A 19,016-nucleotide genomic window follows, 5' to 3' on the forward strand; every position below is an offset into this window, starting at 1 on the left:
TGATCACTATATCCTCATTTGTATTGATACCCATTGGCTGTTTAGATATATGTTTAGATATATGGACGGAATCAAATTTCCAGAAGGATAAGTAATTGTTTGTATCATTTGGTAGGTCTAGATGAAGTAAGAATGCTTCTAAGTTCACGATTTCCAGGTGGTTAGCTGATTGTATTGAATTCTGTGCAACAAATGTGGAAGGCCTCTTCTTATCACTCCCAGTGCTTATTCGTCTAAGGTGGCAATACTTCCACTGCCATTTTCTATAATATTGTGTGAATTATGGGTGGCCTTGTTAACATTCTGCTGTACATATCTCTCAGTACCTGCACAGTACGAAATAGATGGATAGAATGTGAGGCACTTGCAAACGCAACTGGAAAGCTCATAGCATGTTAAGAACTATTGCTTCTTACTCTAAACATTCTTTTGATGAATTAGTATGAGTCAGTATTGTTAACTGTTTATATTTGTTAAAAAAAGCTGTAACAGTGAATGTGTGGGAGATCATTGTGGTACAATATAGAACATGAAATTTTTAAGACACAAAATGAGGAACTGTTCCTCATAACAAGGTACAGTTGAAAGTTACTTAGGTATGGCACCTGTAGCACTTTTCTTATTTTGAAGCAGTTGCTACCTATGCACTGATGTGCTATCCAGTGAGCTGGAGTAGTGTGGGCTAATCCCATCATTTAAAATCCTGATGGCAAATTGACATGTTTGCAAAGTCAGTGGGAAAGGGGAAAACAGCCACATATAGAAAAGTAAGTTAGGTAAAGGTAGTGATATTAGCTCATGTCATAATTAATCTACATTCAGTAGCCTGATGTCCAATTTTCCCAAATCACATATGCCCTGACACTGGACCCTTAGAATGAAACCTACTGTTTCAGTGCTGCCACATCATAATAAATGTGAGGATGCCTTTTACTGTCTGTAAACTATGGGAGCTGGTGTTTGCAGAAAGTAAAAAGAATGCAGGAACAGAAATCTAGTCAATATTTCTGTATAATAAATCTACAGGGGTGTACACTTTTTTATGTTAAATTACAGTTGTGAATAATAACAACCATCTTGCTGTTAGCCTGTCACTTAATTGAATACAGTTGAAAAAAAAGAAATGCTAGTTAGGTTGTTGTCAGTGCTTTTTGGCTAACTGCTGCCTTTCTTTTTATATGCCAAGGTTATTTGCTGTTATACAGATTTCCTAGATGAGATAACACCAGACTAGGGAACTTCATAATAAAAATATCTGAAAAAATAACTGATAAGTTACAACCCCCCCCCCCCCCCCGAGACTATTCACTAAGTTTCCCTTTACATTCAGAAGTCAGTCATTAACTTTTCTCAAAAATAATTTTGTATGTGGAAAGTAATACATAGCATCATGAAGTTGCAGCAGACATCCTTCAGGTTCTGTAGGTAGTAAGCTTGGCAGATGAACACATGGACCTATGAAATGCAGAACTGTTTTCATTGCAATATAGAACAGACATTTTGGCAAAATATTAGTACAGCATAGTGTTAGCTAAACAAAACATTTTATGTCCTTTTCTGTTAATGATAAATGCAGGTTTTCACATGTGGTGGAACACAGGCTGATTGGAGATTACTAGGCTAACTGCTTAAGTACTCTTACAAGCCTAGCCAATATAACCTGATTTTACCCAATATATGGTCCCTAGGGGCAAGAGGATGGCATGAATTTGTGCCTGTGCTTCCCTATCTTACAGATTGCGCTTATCCATAAAGGAAGTGGGCACTACCCCAGGTGTGAATTTGTGATTCCCTATCCATTGATCCAGACTGTGTTTGAAAAGGACCAGGGAAGGACTCTGCTTAATGTGAATAGGAAGCCTGTTCCAAAGAAAGGGCAGTCTGTGAGACATATATCTGTCTCTCCAGCATGTTTTGTTTGAGTTGCTAAGTTTAGATCCCTAGATCGGGTGATAATCGTGCTGTTTGACTTGCGGATGTGTAGCAGCTCCATCAGGACTGGATTTCTGAGTACCTTGTAGGTCAGGCATAGGTCACCACTTTATAGTCTGTAGGAGACAGAGTAAAAGGATAGGACTTTTAGTCTAGCCGCATAGTTCATGTTGTTTACACTCTGTATTTTCTTTGTGAGGAGCCTCTGAGGTCACTCCAACTGCTGTAAGTGCCTAATTAAGTACATGCCAGATGGCGCACTGTACATGACTATTGGTCTAATGAGGGCTGAGTACAGACGGACTATAATTTCCTTAGATTTAGATGCCATGCCTTTACTTGTGAATTGTGTCACATAAAAGGATTTCTTCACCACTATAGACACATGGTGGTCAAAGTTCAGGCTACTATGTATTTGCACGCCTAGATCTCTTACCTCTGAGTCCACTATGAGGGGTGTGCTGTTGATATTGCAATTTGCAGGGGTAACACCCAGCTTTTATCAGTACAACCATACAGACTTCCCTGATAGAGTTAATGACTTCCCTGGGGCATAATATTTAGTAAGTCTACCAGTGGTTCACTGATTTTAATGCCTATTTGTTTGTAAAAATCCATAGAGATACCATACTACCCACCTGCCTTGTTTGCTGTCATGTACCTAATCACTAGAATAACCTCTTGCACCTCAATATGCAATTCCAATCTGCCTTCCAGAGCTTCCAAAGGCCACATTTATTCCCCACAAAGTGTCTCACCTAAGCCTCAAATCCATATATAGACTACTATGAAATCATTACACATGCAATGAGTTTCTGAACTAATCACCATTTTATCTCCTTGCTTTTCTTTTACACTATCTCATGCCTCTTTCTTCTGTTCTTTAATCTTCCACAGCAGCAATTTTTTCCCCACCTCCCCTTCCCACATTATTTTGTACCCTTCATTTCCAGTTCAGCTTTAGTTTGTGATTCCTCCAATCCCCTTAACAAAATTTTAAGCTCCATACTCTGTTTCCTCCTTTCCATACTCCCTCTTCTTCTCCCAGTTCATGTTAAACATTTTGTAGATTTCTCCCCTTTACCATAATAATTTCCATCAATTCTCCTTTCATCAACCCATTATATTCCATTGAACACAACCATATTCCTCATGAATATTTTTGATAAATAGGCTGTCTGTTAAGCTGTGGTAGGGAATGGGCGACCTGTACATCTGCACTCTGATTGGAGAATGAACGTTCTCCAGCAAGGTGTTAATTTACTGGTATGCCTGCTGAAAAACGAGTCTGCCGCTTCACAGCAGTATATTAAGCTGCATTGGAGCTTGGAATGAAAGTAACCTGATGACTACCATTATTTTACTCTTCCTAAGCAGCGCTTTTGCTGTTTAGCTAGTGTAAAATAAAAAAAGAAAATAAAAAAAAAACTGTGTGTGTTTGTCTGTGTGTGAGTGTATGCGTGCGTGAGAGTGAGATTGATCTACCCATTATTTTACACTTGCTAAGCAGCACTTCTGCTGTTTAGCGAGTATAAAAGAAGCATAAAAAATAGTGTGTGTGTGTGTGTGTGTGTGTGTGTGTGTGTGTGTTTGTGTGTGTGTGTTTATGTTTCTGCCTGTGTGTGTAAGTGCATGCATGCTTATGTGCATGACAGCAGAATTGTGTGCGCATGTGTATGTATGTATGTGAAGAGTGAGAGAGATTGAGCAGAGGGAGCAGCAGTAGAAGCAGTTAAGAGGTTGCATACCTCTCAACCGCTTAGCTCAAGATTATCTAGATAAAGCCTAAAATAAAGGGGGAACAAAGGCTCAAAAATAGGAGGAGATATTCTCTAATAAAATTACAAAGTTGCTTGAATAACAGGATTTGTGTTTTGTGTTAGCATGCATTTTCTGAACCTCATCTGTGTTTCTCTGTGTGTGAGAGAGCATGTGTGTGTGTGTGTGCGTGTTTGTGTGTGTGTGTGTGTGTGTGTGTGTGTGTGTGTGTGTGTGTGTGTGTGAGTGTGTGTGTGTGCGTATGTGTGTGTGAGAGAGAGAGAAAGCGAGATTGATCGAGCAGTGGCATCAGTTGTTAAGAGGTTTGCTTACCTCTGGACCTCTTAGCGCAATAAATCTGGATAAAGCCTAAAAATAAAAGGGGCATAGAGACTCAAAAATAGCAACAGATTTTTAATATTGCTCTTAGAAAATTACAAGAGTTACTTGAATAACAGGATCTGTTTCAGCATGCATTTTCTGAAGGAAATAAAGTCTGAAACATAAACATGTGTCATTATTTAGTGACTTCATTCTCCAATGACTGGCAACAGACTGCACATTTTAGGAGTAAGGGACCAAAAAATGAAGTAAATATCGGGATATTATTTGAAAATGTTATATTTTGGATTTAAATTATTTCCTCCAAAATCATTTACATGTACTTCAGTATGTTTGAAACATTAGGCAGAGGAAAGAAGTACAGTTGTGTAAAATCTTACCATAATGGTTAATGTTCTTGCCTTAACCGCTGCAATATTCATAACTTTTGGGATTCCCTGCCATGAAGCCCATCGTCCAGCCAGTGTACCAAAGCTTGGGAGGTCTAATATTAAGGATGCCTTTAATAAATTGCTTGGCCTCAAATCTAGAAGCTAATGGAGGAGTTAAAAGCAGACAAGCAGAAAGAGCTGATAAGTGGGTTTAGTAGAAGCGTAGACCAAATCAGCATTGAGTAGCTCACACAAATAACAGAAAACTAAAGGAATAGCCACAGTAAGTGGGTCCAGGTTACGAGATAGACACCAAATAGAAAACCTCTTTCATTTAGATAAGTAGGGATTTTCTAGTAGTGGGCTTCCTGGCCTCCTGCAGGATGTGCAGCATGTCCTCAGAAAAAAGGTGTCTGTGAGGAATCAAAACCCTATCACCCACAGTGTCAGTTAAAGCGTGGATGGGTGGGGATGGATGAGAGATCCTTTGTCTTGTGTGAGTAGATCCACCCTGTGAGGTAACTTGTGATGATTGCCTTTGGCCAGATGGAGAAGTAGAGGGAACCAATGCTGTCGCCACCAGCAAGATTTTTTGGCGCATCCTGTTGAATCTTGAACAGGACTTGGAATGAGAGGAAGGGGAGAAAATGAGAGGGCGTCCACCTTCCACACCAGAATGCCTGAGACTGGCACAAAACATGGGAAGTTTTCCATTCAGAGGGGAGGCAAAGAGATCTACTTGAAGTGTATCTCACTGGTGAACAGTGTTCAGAAACACATCCCTGTGAAGCATCCATTTGTGAGATTGAGGGAAGTGAGTGAAGGACCTGCTCAGAGTGTCTGCCACAGTGCTCTGATCTGAAGGAATATAAACTCCCTGAAGAGTCACTTGATACTTGACAGCCAGATCCCATACCAGAAGTGCCAGTCAGCAAAGAAGGTAAGATCTTGTCACCCCCCCCCCCCATTTGTTGACATACCACATTACTGTGGTATTGTCTGTGAATACCTTGAGAGGCCCCGGAGAGAAAAGAGAATGAAAGGCCTGAAGAGCCAGCATAAGAGCTCTCATCTCTTTGATGTTGATGTGCTCCTTCCACTGATGTGGCAACCACACTCCCTGAACCTTCAGGGAGCCAAACGTTGCTCCCCATCCCACATCTGAAGAGGGAAGAGGAGGATGAAAAGGAAGCCCTGGCTTTAGAGACGACTGCTGAATCTACCATAGAAGTTCCTTCTTGTGACAAGGGAGAAAAGGAACTATAAAGTCTAGAGGATGCGCATGTTGAAGCCACACCAACTTCAGAAACCACTGGAACTTCTTCATGTAGGGTTTGGCCAGATGGAGCATTGGAATGATGGAAGCCATGAAACATGTTTAGTTTTCTGTTTCTTTTTTAAGGGAACATCTGTCCTAGAAAACTGAGAAAGCTGTGACTCAGGACAGCATTGCACAAACGAAGTAAGAACTTCTTCCCTAAGAAGAAACTGCAGAATCCCCCTAGACTCTTCAGAAACAATCAACCGTCGCCCGAAATGGATGCCTGCAAAGCCTCGTCGGATGTGCTGCCCATCAGATCCTCACAGACCTCCAACCCGGACATGGCAGAGAAATTCGAAAACATGGCCTGGTGAGTTTCTGGGTTCGTAACAACCTTGGGAGAAACACCCAGCAGAGGCTGGACAGAGGAAGATTCGAGTCTTACCTTTTTCACCTTCTTCTTCCCTGCCTGCTGACCCTCAGGGCAGGAAGTTCCATTCATAGTATCTTTAGCAAGAAGCTTAAGACACTGGTTCTCAAGATACAATGAAAAGGAATAAAGCCTACAAAGAAGGGTTTTCAGGAAAACGTCTGACAAGTTGAATAAGACGTATGGTCGTGAGAAGCTCTTGGAAAAAAGGCAGTTGTCATGGTGGTCTTTATGGGGAATCTGTCTCCCACACTGGCATTTACCATTCTTGGATGGCATTAACCCCCCCAAACAACACAAAAAAATCAAGAAAAGAGCAAACCCCCCAACTGAGTACTTATCTGCAATGGTGAGGACTTCACCAAACAGGAGTAATGACTGGAATTCCAACAAACAGAAAAAAACGGCAAAAAATGGACAGAGGCAAACAGACCGATGTTTAAAACAGCGTTTGGACTGACAACAATGAAGTTTTGAGGATGGTACTCCTGAACGTCGCCTTTATGCCCTACGCTACACGAGGAGTGTTTAGGTGATGTTCAGTGTACCTTAAAGCAATGATAGGCTTTGATAGACTGGGCGGACAACAGACTTCACGGCAGGGAATCCCATAAGATATGAATACTGCAGCGGTGAATGTAAAGACATCTATTTTACATCAAAAATATATATAAAAAAAATAATATAGTAAAAAAAAAAGTAAGTAAAACAATTTTACAAACAATCCAATAAAAAGGAGTAGACAGAGGCAAGGCTCCAGATTCTTCAGCTGATTTATTCACACAAACACAAGCGCTTTCACCAAATGCTTCTTCAGGTGTATATCAAGTGACACTCACACACCAGTATTTATATTAAACATTTAAAAATCACATGATCAAAATGTTTAAAAACATTTAAATGTATATAGCTACAATAAAAATGTAACCACAATAAAATACATGGTATTTCCTATCTAAATAAAAAGAATGCACAAATGCAATATATAGTTTATAGACCACACGAACACATAACATATTCTATCTACGTAAGGGTCTATTCTTCAGGATGGGTCTCATCGGTACATGGTCATTGAGGCCATGTCCTGTATTCGCTCTTAATCTGACAATCCAGTTGGCCTCTAAGTTCTCAGTCTGAGTCCTAATATCACCACCCCTATGATTCTCATAACATCTTCCTAACACCATAAATTTGATAGTATGTTGGTCATGTGTCTCTTTAACATGTTTTGCTAGGGCATTAAATGGACTACCCTTCTTAATGTGATAAATGTGTTCCTTAATTCTATCTCTTAGCAATCTGTCAGTTTTGCCCACGTAGAAGTTATTGCATACTTGACAAATAGCGAGATAAACTGCATGCGAACTGTCGCACCTAGCACTAATTCTTAGTCCATATATCACAGCTGTATCAGGATGTTTAAATTTCCTGTCCAGAGTGATAAAATTACAAACTTGGCACCTACCACATGGTCTGGTCCCTGGTGTATCTATAGTCCTAATTTGATCTTTGGGTGTACATAATCGTCTCCTTAATGATTTTTTATTCTTGTAGGTGAACTGTGGATGTATTCTTACAAGGTTATTCACTTGTTTATCGGATGTTAAAATGTTCCAGTGCTTACTTATGATGTCAGTATACTGTCTTATGTTCCTCGAGAAACTGAAACACATTCTAAGTGGCTGCTGGTTTTGTTTCTCATAATCCCCATTATGAATAACGTCTCCTTCAGACTCAGAGAAGTAAATTTTACCCTGTCATTAATTTTACAAACAAGCTTATTCTCTAACTGCAACAGTGCCCTCCAGGGTGTTTGCCCTTACAGGCTTATCTCCGTTGCTTATTTTAAAGCTGTCTCGCTATGTTAAACCCATTTAACATAGCAAGACAGTGTTTTAAAAGTAGAGTTATACTAATGGAAAAAAGTCTGGGCGGCCGGACCTTTTTCCATTAGTATAACTCGATTTACAATGTGCACGCTGGCCAATCAGAGTGCACGTTTTGGGGGCGGGGGTCATGGTATAATATCAGTTTGGCCTCAGGTGCTTTTAATTGATGTGGCAGTGGTTTCTGACTCAGAGACGAATTTTTGAATTCCTTGTGAATTACAATATAACTACTATGTTAAAATATAAAGCTTGTACATTTTTGACTGTTGTTAAGAATTTTTTTTAATGCTTTTAAGATTACAGAATGCATTTTAAGAGTAGGTTTGTTAATTGGAAGAGCTTTTGGTTGCTTTGTTGGATATATTTTGTACTTCAACTAAAGATGTGTGTAACACCCATTTGTTAACCAGGCAGACCCACTGAATATGCAGTCTCTTTTCAGGGGTGACACAGGAGCAGTGTCTTTTTAAGTGACTTGCTCAAGTTCACACAGTAGACAAATGAGAGCTGAGGGAATCAAACACTGTACCATCTCTCTCTTTTGAGTATATCTTCCTTGTTTGTAATTGAGCTGCATTGTTTATTTTATTGTATTTTGTCTATAGTCATTAATAAGAAGTAAAATATATTTTATTTAGCTTAACACAATTTATATGTTTTCAGCTGAAGTCTGAAAGGGTTAAGTCTCCTTCCTCATTCATACTTTTTGCAGCTTCTGTAGCCTGCAGGTTTGTAACAGATTAAAACAAACTGTAACCATGATGAAGCCCGTGATGTGTGATCTGCATACACAACACATTGAGCTGATGTCATGGGAAGGAGGGGTTAAAACAAGGAAGTAAAAATTCACGTTCAGTGCTAGTTGACAGTTCAGACTCGAAGAGTCTCATTGTGCAAAAAAGAGAAGATTTTATTCCCTACGTGGAAAATGTTGACATGTTGATTGAGGGGATCAGTGGAAAAAAAAAACACAGGCACCAGACTTGCAGATCACTGAAGAATGTAAACTCCAGAAATCCATTAGGTGGACTATTTATGCAGTTTGCTGTGACAGGATGTTAAAAATTCAGCAAACAATCGTTGTGTGTCACTTTGTTCACAGATGATTATGCCAGAGTATTAAAACAACCATTTGCATCCTTAATGAGCAAAGCGCAGATGAACACAGGCTGCAGCCGGTCAAACAGTCAGCAGGAGTCGATGGCTGTAGTTAAATAATGTAAAGGCCTTTTGTGTATGTAACAGGTGGGGGCTGCTGATAAACAGTAACTAATAAGCAATTTTTTTAAAGTGATTATTAACTCTTATTTGGAGAGGAGGAGTATGGGAAGACAGTGTATGTGCCTGAGATAAATTTTATGTCAACAGATTAAAAGTACTATGAGCATCTCAAAAGTGAACTTTATAATAACTGCAAACTGGAATTGTTATTGACAATTGTAAAAACAGGAAAGCATCAGATGTGGCAAATATGTAAAGGTGAAGTTTTATGGAAAGAAGATTTCCGAGAAATTGAGTTGTGTGTGTTGGCTCAGTGATAAAGCATATGTTGACATAACAATAAATGTACATTTCAGTGAATTTCTGAAGCTGTAAATAACAGTTCGGACCTCTGTATATTAGCAGAAAGGATGCAGTGAAACATTGATACAAGACTGAAAGGATACAGCAAATGGCACCAGTTTAGAGAGGTTCCTTCACAAATGCATTTATTGCAGATTTCCTGATGTAACAAGATAATGTCAGTTTCAGAATCCTTGGGACTAATTTGGGGCCTGTGTCTCGGACCTAGATTTATTAAAGGGTGTGGATAACGTGGAACTAGACTGTAACTCTGAAGATAAGCATATGATGACCACTCATTCAGCAGAGCATGATATGGAATTTTTGGTGTTCTGTTTTCTTTCGTTTGGAAAAGGATCAGGTTTTTTGTGTACCTGATCACAGTATGTTTTTTACATTGCATTTCATACTAAGCATAACATGATATTTGAGAGAGCAATAAGAACAGAAGCTTTTAGATGAAATATTCATCTAGCTTGCATTTTTGGCTCATGTCATAAAAATATATTGTTTTGGCATACCTGAAATCCTGAGGGACAGCATATTGTTTAAATATGAATGCATTACACTGCAGAAAGTAATAATACATTTAAAGCACCAAGATCTGAAAATATTACTGAACTTTTGATCAGTATGTGGGGTACCTAACTATGACTGCAACACTTCACTGTGTCAAGATGGAAGATGGAATCAGTTGCAAGCAGTGACTGACAGGTACATTTTATTTATTTGTGTTTCTTTTTTGTTTATTGCTGTTATAATTTAGTATTTTGATACTTATTGCAAACAAATTCATGACAAAGACATATGAGGATATTAATCTTACAATATCATGTTAGCAGTAGTACAGTTACTTCCTACTTCTATTAGGGTCACGTCAGCAGACCCAGAAAGGTTAAACACCTTGCTGTTTAAAACAGGTATGTAAAAGTGGGAGGGAAGGCTTTAAGTCTTTTTCACCAACAGATGCTTGGTGCCAGAGCCATGGGCTCAAGCTCAATGCCAAGAAATGTATAGTTATCCCGTTTGGGAAAAAACATGTATCCGTGAATTACCATATTGGTGGCAGTACACTAAACACCAAAAGTGTGATAAGAGACTTAGGGACACAGGTGGACAGCAGTCTCACCTTCGATAACCACATCGCCACAACAGTCAGGAAATCCTTCTATGTGGCACACCTCATCACTAAGGGCTTTTCATCCAGAAAAAAGGAGGTCATTGTCCCACTGTACTCATCCCTCATTAGACCCATTATAGAATACAATGCCTCGTTTGGTTTGTACCTCTCAAGACATCTGCAACAACTGGAAAGGCCACAGAAATACCTCACTAAAAGAATCACAGGCGTAAAGCAGATGCCCTATGCTGACCGCCTTAAAAAACTCCAGCTATACTCTGTCGCATATCATCTACTCAGAGGCGATCTTTGCTTAACATACAAGGCCATGTCAAACCCAGAGCTGTTGGACATGCTACATTTAAAGAAATCCCAATCCCTCAGAGCCACACGCTCCAGGGAGCTAAACCTTGTCATCACAATAAACAAAACATGCTGGAGGGATAGGATCCTGACCCAGAGACTCCCCAGACTCTGGAATAGATTGCCCATACATGTCAAGCAGAGTGCCTCTTTGGTCCTCTTCAAAAGGAACCTTGACGATTGGATGGGGGAAAGGAAATTCATCCCGGGGATCACGTCAGTCGCTCTGCCAGACAGGGGTCCAGGGAAGTAAATAGTGTGGGAAGAAATAGCCAGGGAATTGTTATGGCTAGGCTTGTATAGGCCCTAGGGCTGATAGCCTAGTACCAACCTATGAACCTTCACCAGGGCAGATGTACTTGGGAGTGCCTTGGGAAAACTTTGTAAACACAGTTGTTAAGCAATAAGCAAGGTATAGAACTGTTTAATGCACCTAATGGAAAAGGTGGGGCCATATGGGTTAGCTAGAGCCCCAACATGTGTATAGTAGTAAATGATTGCTGATTTAAAACAAGCATAAATATGTAGCAGTTACTGAATGAAAAGATGTATAGAGAAAATTCCTTTAGATGACAGCTTTTCTTGTTTTTCCCAGTTAGACCCATTATAGAATACAATGCCTCATTTGGTTTGTACCTCTCAAGACATCTGCAACAACTGGAAAGGCCACAGAAATACCTTTCCAGTCATATCCCCACCCAATCAATATGGCTTCTCCCAAAATATCACAGCTCCTACCAGAATTGGTAACGCTCAGCAAAAGGAGAGTACCATTGACTGGATTCTCACCAATAAAGCTGCTAACAATTATTCTACCGGTACCCTCCCCAATGACTTAAGTGACCACCTTGTCACTTATATTATAAAGCACAAGCTTTGTACTTCCAATCCACCCCTACATAAACTTATCCGAAACAGGAAAAAGTTCAACCTAGATCTATTCCTAGCTGAACTAAAATTCTGCAACTGGTCTACCCTAACCTCTCTTCCCCTAGCCGAGAGCGTGTCATACTTTAATGACTCTTTCCTAAACATCCTTGACTCCCATGCTCCAAATCGATTAATTAGAACTAAAATCGCATAGCTCCCTGGCTTACAAGAGAAACCAAAGCAAAAATTAAACTTCGTGACCAGGCTTGGAACAAATGGCGAGCCACCAAAACTCCCCTAGATCGTATTAAATTTCAATCACTCAGAAACTCCACGAAATCAGACATCGCTAGAGATAAAAAACAGTACTTCTGTCACCTCCAGGACAAACATCAGTCTAACCCAAAAAAGTTCTGGGCTGGATTCAACAATCTCCTCCATCCTGGTAAATCCTCTACCCCTATACCTGAGAAACTTACTAGTAATAAACCTGAAGAGATAGCCAATGCCTTTAACATTTTTTTTACGGAGACCATTCAGTCCCTTGCCAATCATCTACCTACCTCTTCCCCATCATTAACTCTTCCTCCTGACTCACCTCCTCTCTCCTTTAAACTACAAACAGTATCCACCTCCTATATTCGTACCCTACTAAAAAAACTGAAACCATCCACCCTTGCGGCCGATCGTCTCCCAGCGGAATACCTCCAATTAGCCTCTGATGTCATTGCCTATCCCATATCAATTTTGATTAACAAATCCATAACCGAGGCCACCGTCCCCCCCATTTGGAAAATCTCATATATCATTCCACTTCACAAAGGAGGCTCCTCTACTGAAACATCTAACTATAGGCCCATCGCAATACTTTCTCCAATAGCAAAAATTTTAGAACGGTGTATTCACAAACAACTCCTACACCACCTCACCCTCAATAATCTGCTATCATTTACCCAGCATGGCTTTCGCCCCCATCACAGTACTACTACTGCCCTCCTCTCCTTTGTCGACTCAATAAACAATAACCGTAACAATAAACTTATATCCTCTGCGCTCTTTCTTGATCTATCAAAAGCTTTCGACATGGTAAACCATCAGCTATTACTCCACACCCTGCAAACCTTTCATCTGGACAACTTGACACTCAACTGGTTCAAGGACTACCTTTCTGGTCGGCACCAAGCAGTCCTATGGCATAATAGTCTATCTCAACTACTCCCTAACAACATTGGCGTCCCACAAGGCTCCATACTTGGCCCCCTTCTTTTCTCTGTTTTTATTAATGATCTCCACACAATCATCCCTAGAACCACTTGTATACAATATGCGGACGACTCCACCCTGATCTGTTCTGATCTCTCTCTCCAGAAACTCCAAACAGCCACCCAACTATGTTTTGCCAAAGTTGAAAAATGGTTCTCTGACCTGAAACTCATACTTAACCCAACTAAAACCAAGTTACTCCTATTTTTCCCCTCGTCTACCACTCTCCTACCCCCGGTGCCACAACCTGCAAATTCTAGGTCCTTTTATGTCGAATCCTTTAATGGCACCATCATTGAGCCCGTCTCCCACACCAAGCTATTAGGTGTCACTATTGACCATAAGCTCAAATTTGATATGCACATTGCCCAAACCATCAAGTCAGTTAACAAGAAACTAGGTTCGATGTATAGAATCAGGAACTTTCTCACTCCTCATGCTAGATTAACCATTGCCCGCACTCATCTCCTCACCACCCTACTGTATGCCTCCCCTATATTTTCCTTCCTCAATAAACGTGAGCTCAATAAATTTTCTACCACCTACCACCATATTGCTAGATTTATTACAGGAACACCCTATCGCACCCACCATTGCCTCAACCTCAGGAAACTAGGCTGGCTAGAACTGCCCAATCTTCTTAAATTCAATCAACTCACGAAGCATTTAAAATTATAAATCAACCAGACAAAACCCCTCACTGAGTAAAATCCTGACCCCATACACCAACTTAAGTTCCCTTAGGTCTTCAAATAGTAACCAAGTATCAACCATCAAATCTAATAACTTGGGCGGCGACGCTCTTTATCACGAACTCTATTGGAAAGCATTGGAACTCCCTTCCTAACTACCTTAGACTCGTGCCATCACTTAACCAATTCAAAAACAGTCTCAGAGAATACTTAAAGTCCCACTGGTTGTGCCCATGTCTAAACCCAGACTAATTCCTATAGGTTTCATAGTTCCCTTCACTCTTCTCACTCAAAAGCTCTTCTCTACCATTTGACTTACCACACCTGTACCCATGTCATCATACCACATTAGCTTGTCCTGTCACCTCCTTAGCTTAGCATTTTTTTCTTCTACCATGTATATATTGATGTCATATTGATTTGTTATCCTTATAATGTTGTACCTCTAACTAATTGTAGTGTGTTATTTTTCTCTTTATTGGAGCTTTTCTCCTCGGGCCTCTACTGAAAAAGGATATGTATCCAGCTAGACTAGCCCGGTCAACAAATGTAAAATAAAATAAAATAAAATAAAAATAGTGGTCGCCACAGCAGATCACCTGTCCACTCATGATTGGCAGTGGAGATTTTACAGTGTCAAGTTGCCAGCCTAGCACCCAGCCTTCCACAGAAGGCACACATTCACGCCTAGGGCCAATTTAGAGTGTCCAATCCACCTACAGCATGTCTTTGGGATGTGGGAGAAAACAGGAGCAAACCCACGCGACCACAGGGAGGACATGCAGACTCCGCACAGAAAGCACCCCAGCTGAGGGTCGAACCAGAGAACCTCTTGCTGTGAGGCAGCATTGCTAACCACTGCACCACCGTGGCTGAACAACATAATTCACTATAACTAACATTTTATGCAAGTAGGATGACATTTTGCTTCCTTCTTGAATCCTACAAGTAGAATCTTACAAACAAGAATATAAAGATGCAGATGTAAGAAGTAAAGGGTGACTTTTTGAAGAACATCAGCAATAGAGTCATACAATGGTAACTGAAAACTGAAAAGTATAAAACAACTACAGCATAAAAAGAAAAAGTATAAAAGGAATATGCAGCATAAAAAGAAGAAACCCAGAATAATCTTCAAAAACATTTGTAGTGTTAGACAACATTTCCCAAAAAAGTTAGACAAACAGTTTCCCTAATCACTGTTACAGTATTCATTGCTGTGTTACATAAAATTTCCTCACATCCTCTCTCACCTGCATATTTTCCAGACCGGCCACATTACTATGGTATCTAACTCTTCCCTACTGTAGTGGGTCAGTTCTTACAATATCGATAATGTGTGCAATTCAGTGCAACGTAGTTTCCCTGCTCACTTTTGTCAAAGTTTCTGAATTTCATTACAGTGATGAAAAACATGGCGTAGAATATTCTCAGTAGTATTATAGTGTCTGACATCACCAAATGTTTCAGATACTGCCTTATATTTTATTTATTTTCTTTTGCATCAGTCTTCTGCAAGTTAACCTTCAAATCAGGTCTTGTTATTGGCACCTTTTTCACATTCTAGCTATCTTTTACATGAGCATAAGAAGTTTCAAGTCAGGTGAAAAGTCCCCTAGCACTCCATCCACCTGGCCAGTAATTTTTTTAGAGTGTCAGTCAGTAACCCTGATTCCATGTCTTTTGGTGTTTACCAGCATCTGGCACTTCTCTGCCTAATTCCAAAAGAGCAGAATTTGGTGAATAAAACTTTTATGTAAGACACATATTAAGAAACATCCACATGGCACTAACTTGACTTTTTCTTATAAAACCTTTGTACCATTTTTTTTGTTTTTCACTTGTGTGCTACCATACCTCACCCTCCCAAAAAAATGTATTTATTCTGTATTCTGTGTGCATATCTAAAATTTGGAATTTTATCTCCCCACTGCTATCAGATCTGAAACTAGTGCTAAAACGTTATTGCAGTTTATCAAAGAATCACTAACAAATAATACTCATTGCCATTGCGTGCAGCATTAAAGTGTTCTTCATCACTCGTTTTAATACTGTTATACTAATTTCAGACTTACTGTTCAATGAGAGTAGTACATATCCACAAATGTAAATGGTTTGCATTTAAATTGTTTGAAATACTAAGATTATATCAAGATCTATCCTTTAGTAGGATTTTACCATCACTCAGAATTATACTGCAGTTTGATCAAAAGATTATTGACTTCAACAACTGACTTTGCTTCTGGTGTTATTCAAAGAAGGTCCAATGTATATCATCTTGGAGGGAGAAGGTAGGCTGTCCTAACTGCTTTGCCAGGGATTGCCTGCATCTATCTCCACAAGGCTTTTGTATATTGGCTAAAACCTTGCCCACACCCATAGTGCATTTATTAGGCTAATTCAGTGTTCAAAAACTTCCCAGTTAACAAAACAAACTCTATACTGCTCAATGTTATCTGTCTCAACAAAAAAAATATACTCCCTACAGATATGCATCATCACAAAGACCTGGTTCAGTACCATTGAGAGCACCCTATCACTTCAGGGTTTCAACATGTATCACACATCCAAGCCCACTACACTAGATGAAGGCAGTAAAGATTGCAGTACTCATGTAATATGCAGGAGAAGGCCATGTTAAAGTTATAGCAGAACAATGTCAGCTAGGTATTAACTATGTAAGTATATTCATAAAAGAAAGTATCACCTCCAGGCTCAATTGACAGGATAACAGCATAGAACTCCTCTGCATCCAACTTACCATTAAAAAAAAAAACCCTCATCACATCATAGCTAACTACAGCACCCCTGTATGTCCTCATTGCACCATACCTCGTACATGACTTATATGGACTCTATGCATTACGCCAAAAAATATTCTCCTAGGGGATCTATCCCTTCATCAGATTGGGGACTTATACATTCCCTGACATGTATGCCCAGAGCTTTGTGGACTTCAAAAATGCAAACTCTCTGTATCAGTTAGTCCACAACCCAACTAGGGGAGACAAAATCTTGAACTTGGTCTTCACCAGTGTGGGATAGATCTGTTCCCCACCTGTTTATCCTTCCTTTTCAAATTGTACCATAAATTAATCACACTCACCATAAAATTGAAGTGGGAAGCATTCTCAAATATGTTGGTGCTCAGAGATTATGTGAAGGTTATTCTGTGAAAACTGAGGGATAACCTAACTAAATTCATTATCCCTCCCCAAATTGATGACATAAGCATGTATACAGAATCCTTTACTGCCAGATTCTGTGCACATATGAATAAGTGCTTAGATGCATCTTTCCTCCCTCCAAAGCAAACACAATGTCAAATTTAAAAATAAATCCTTGTTGTGGAACTCGAATATAGACAGGCTCAACAATAGAATAAAAAACTCATTGCATGCAGTAATAAATGTAACTATCAAGATACCAAAAATGTTGTTGCTAAACTTAATAAGGAAGTCTGGTCCCTGATCAAATCAACCAAAGCTAGATAAGAGGTTAAAAACAGCCACCCATGCAAAAGAAAACCATAAAGCCTTTTTTAATTATGTTAGAATTCTCAGAAACAATGCCAGGCCATCACAGAGCTAACAGGAAATGATGCCACATGCTCAGACCATGAGGACATGGCAAGTCTACTAGCAGATAAACTTAGCTTAAACTACATATTCCTCAGAAAGAAAGCTGTAGTGGCTGTATTACCCAGAGGTGGTAAATACTGGTGTGACCCAGCTTCATATAGACCCATTTCTATTTTAAACCATGATATGAAGTGTTTATGTCTATAATAGCTAAAAGAAGGGCAAATGTGTTGCCAAAGTAGATTGATATGGATCAGAGTGGTTTGGTGGAGGGGAGGCAAACATTTGACAACATTGTATAGAACAATGATGATCCAGAGGAAAGCATAACGTAAGAAAATACTGCTGTTGTTGGTGAGTTTTGATGCAGAGAAAGCATTTGACAGAGGGAGGTAGGATTTTATGAGTAGGGCAATGAGAGCATTTGCATTCCCTGATACAGTAATAAGGTTAATTAGGAGGATATATGAAAGATCGGAGGCATGCATTAAAGTAGGAGTGTTCCTCTCTGACAAGTTGTGTTTGAACAAAGGAAACAGGCAGGGGTGTCCTCTTTCCCCTATGTTATTTGCTTTATATTTAAAGCCATTGGCAAAAAAATAAGGGACATAGAAATTGAAGGAAGCGATGTTGTCCATTTCATTATACATCACAAATGAGTCTTTGGGTCCATCCTTGGATCTCACTCAGCCATTTCTTCCAGACATACGATCTGGGCCTTAAATTCCTCCCTCTCTCATGATGCCTCACTCCTCTTCAAACCCTCAGATCTCATTTGCACCTTCCAGCACAGACACAATTACAAGTCTTTCCTCAGATAAGTAGGAAAACCTTCTTTATTCTCATTTAAGCCTGGAAACATATAGGCATTAGTTAAAACCTGCCACCATAATTTTCTTAGCTCTAATGTGAGTTGCCAAGGACCACCCCTAGCATTTTCTTTAACCTGTTCTATAGCAAGGAACAAAAAAGAATGACCATTATGTTCATTTATGTGATTAGATAACACATTATTACAGTCCTTCTTGAGTGTACTATACTGGTGCTCATAAATTCATTGCTTCAAATGTCTTTCGGTCTTACCTATATAGAATTGTGAGCAACGCTGGCACTCAGCAAGATAAACAACACCAGAACTGTTACAGTTATATCTACCATTAATAGAATAAGTATGATTTCTTACAGTAAACTTATTCAAAGATTTAATAAACTTACAGTAGCTACGACACCCACATTTAAGCATGCCCCCAGTTCTATAATTAGAATGAGACTCCATCTCTATGAGATTTTTGAGGTTAAAGCCTCTTTTATAAATTATTTTGGGGACTTCGGGTAGCTTATCTCTAAGTTGGAGATCATCAATTAGAACAGCCCAGTTCTTACAGAGAATATCTCTTACATAAGTAGCATTGAGTGAAAAGGGGGGTACTAAAAGTTAATGCAAAACTACAACCATTTACTTCCTCTGAGGGACAGTTCTGTAATGGTAAGTCAATTAACCTATCATGCTCCATTTTTACAGTATTACTAAGTAAAGGTCTAAACCATCCTGATTCACGTTTAAGACTAATTTCATTCATT

At 39.5% G+C, this 19,016-nt stretch overlaps 1 protein-coding gene across 3 annotated transcripts in view; it reads left to right on the forward strand.

Moving 5' to 3' along the window:
- Nucleotides 1-19,016, forward strand: part of SLC29A1 (solute carrier family 29 member 1 (Augustine blood group)) — a 1,418,904-nt gene that overhangs the window by 339,030 nt on the left and 1,060,858 nt on the right. The window contains exon 1 of one of the 3 annotated variants that reach the window (XM_044060823.1): nucleotides 8,831-10,260. The exons of the other annotated variants lie outside the window; for them this stretch is intronic. The gene's annotated coding sequence lies outside the window, so the exon portion shown is untranslated. Of the gene's footprint in view, nucleotides 1-8,830; nucleotides 10,261-19,016 lie in introns of those variants that run through there. 3 annotated transcript variants of the gene reach the window in all.

The sequence above is a fragment of the Protopterus annectens genome, chromosome 1.part0 (assembly GCF_019279795.1).
Source record: "Protopterus annectens isolate FY-2018-M chromosome 1.part0, PAN1.0, whole genome shotgun sequence".
NCBI classification, from domain to species: Eukaryota; Metazoa; Chordata; order Ceratodontiformes; family Protopteridae; genus Protopterus; species Protopterus annectens.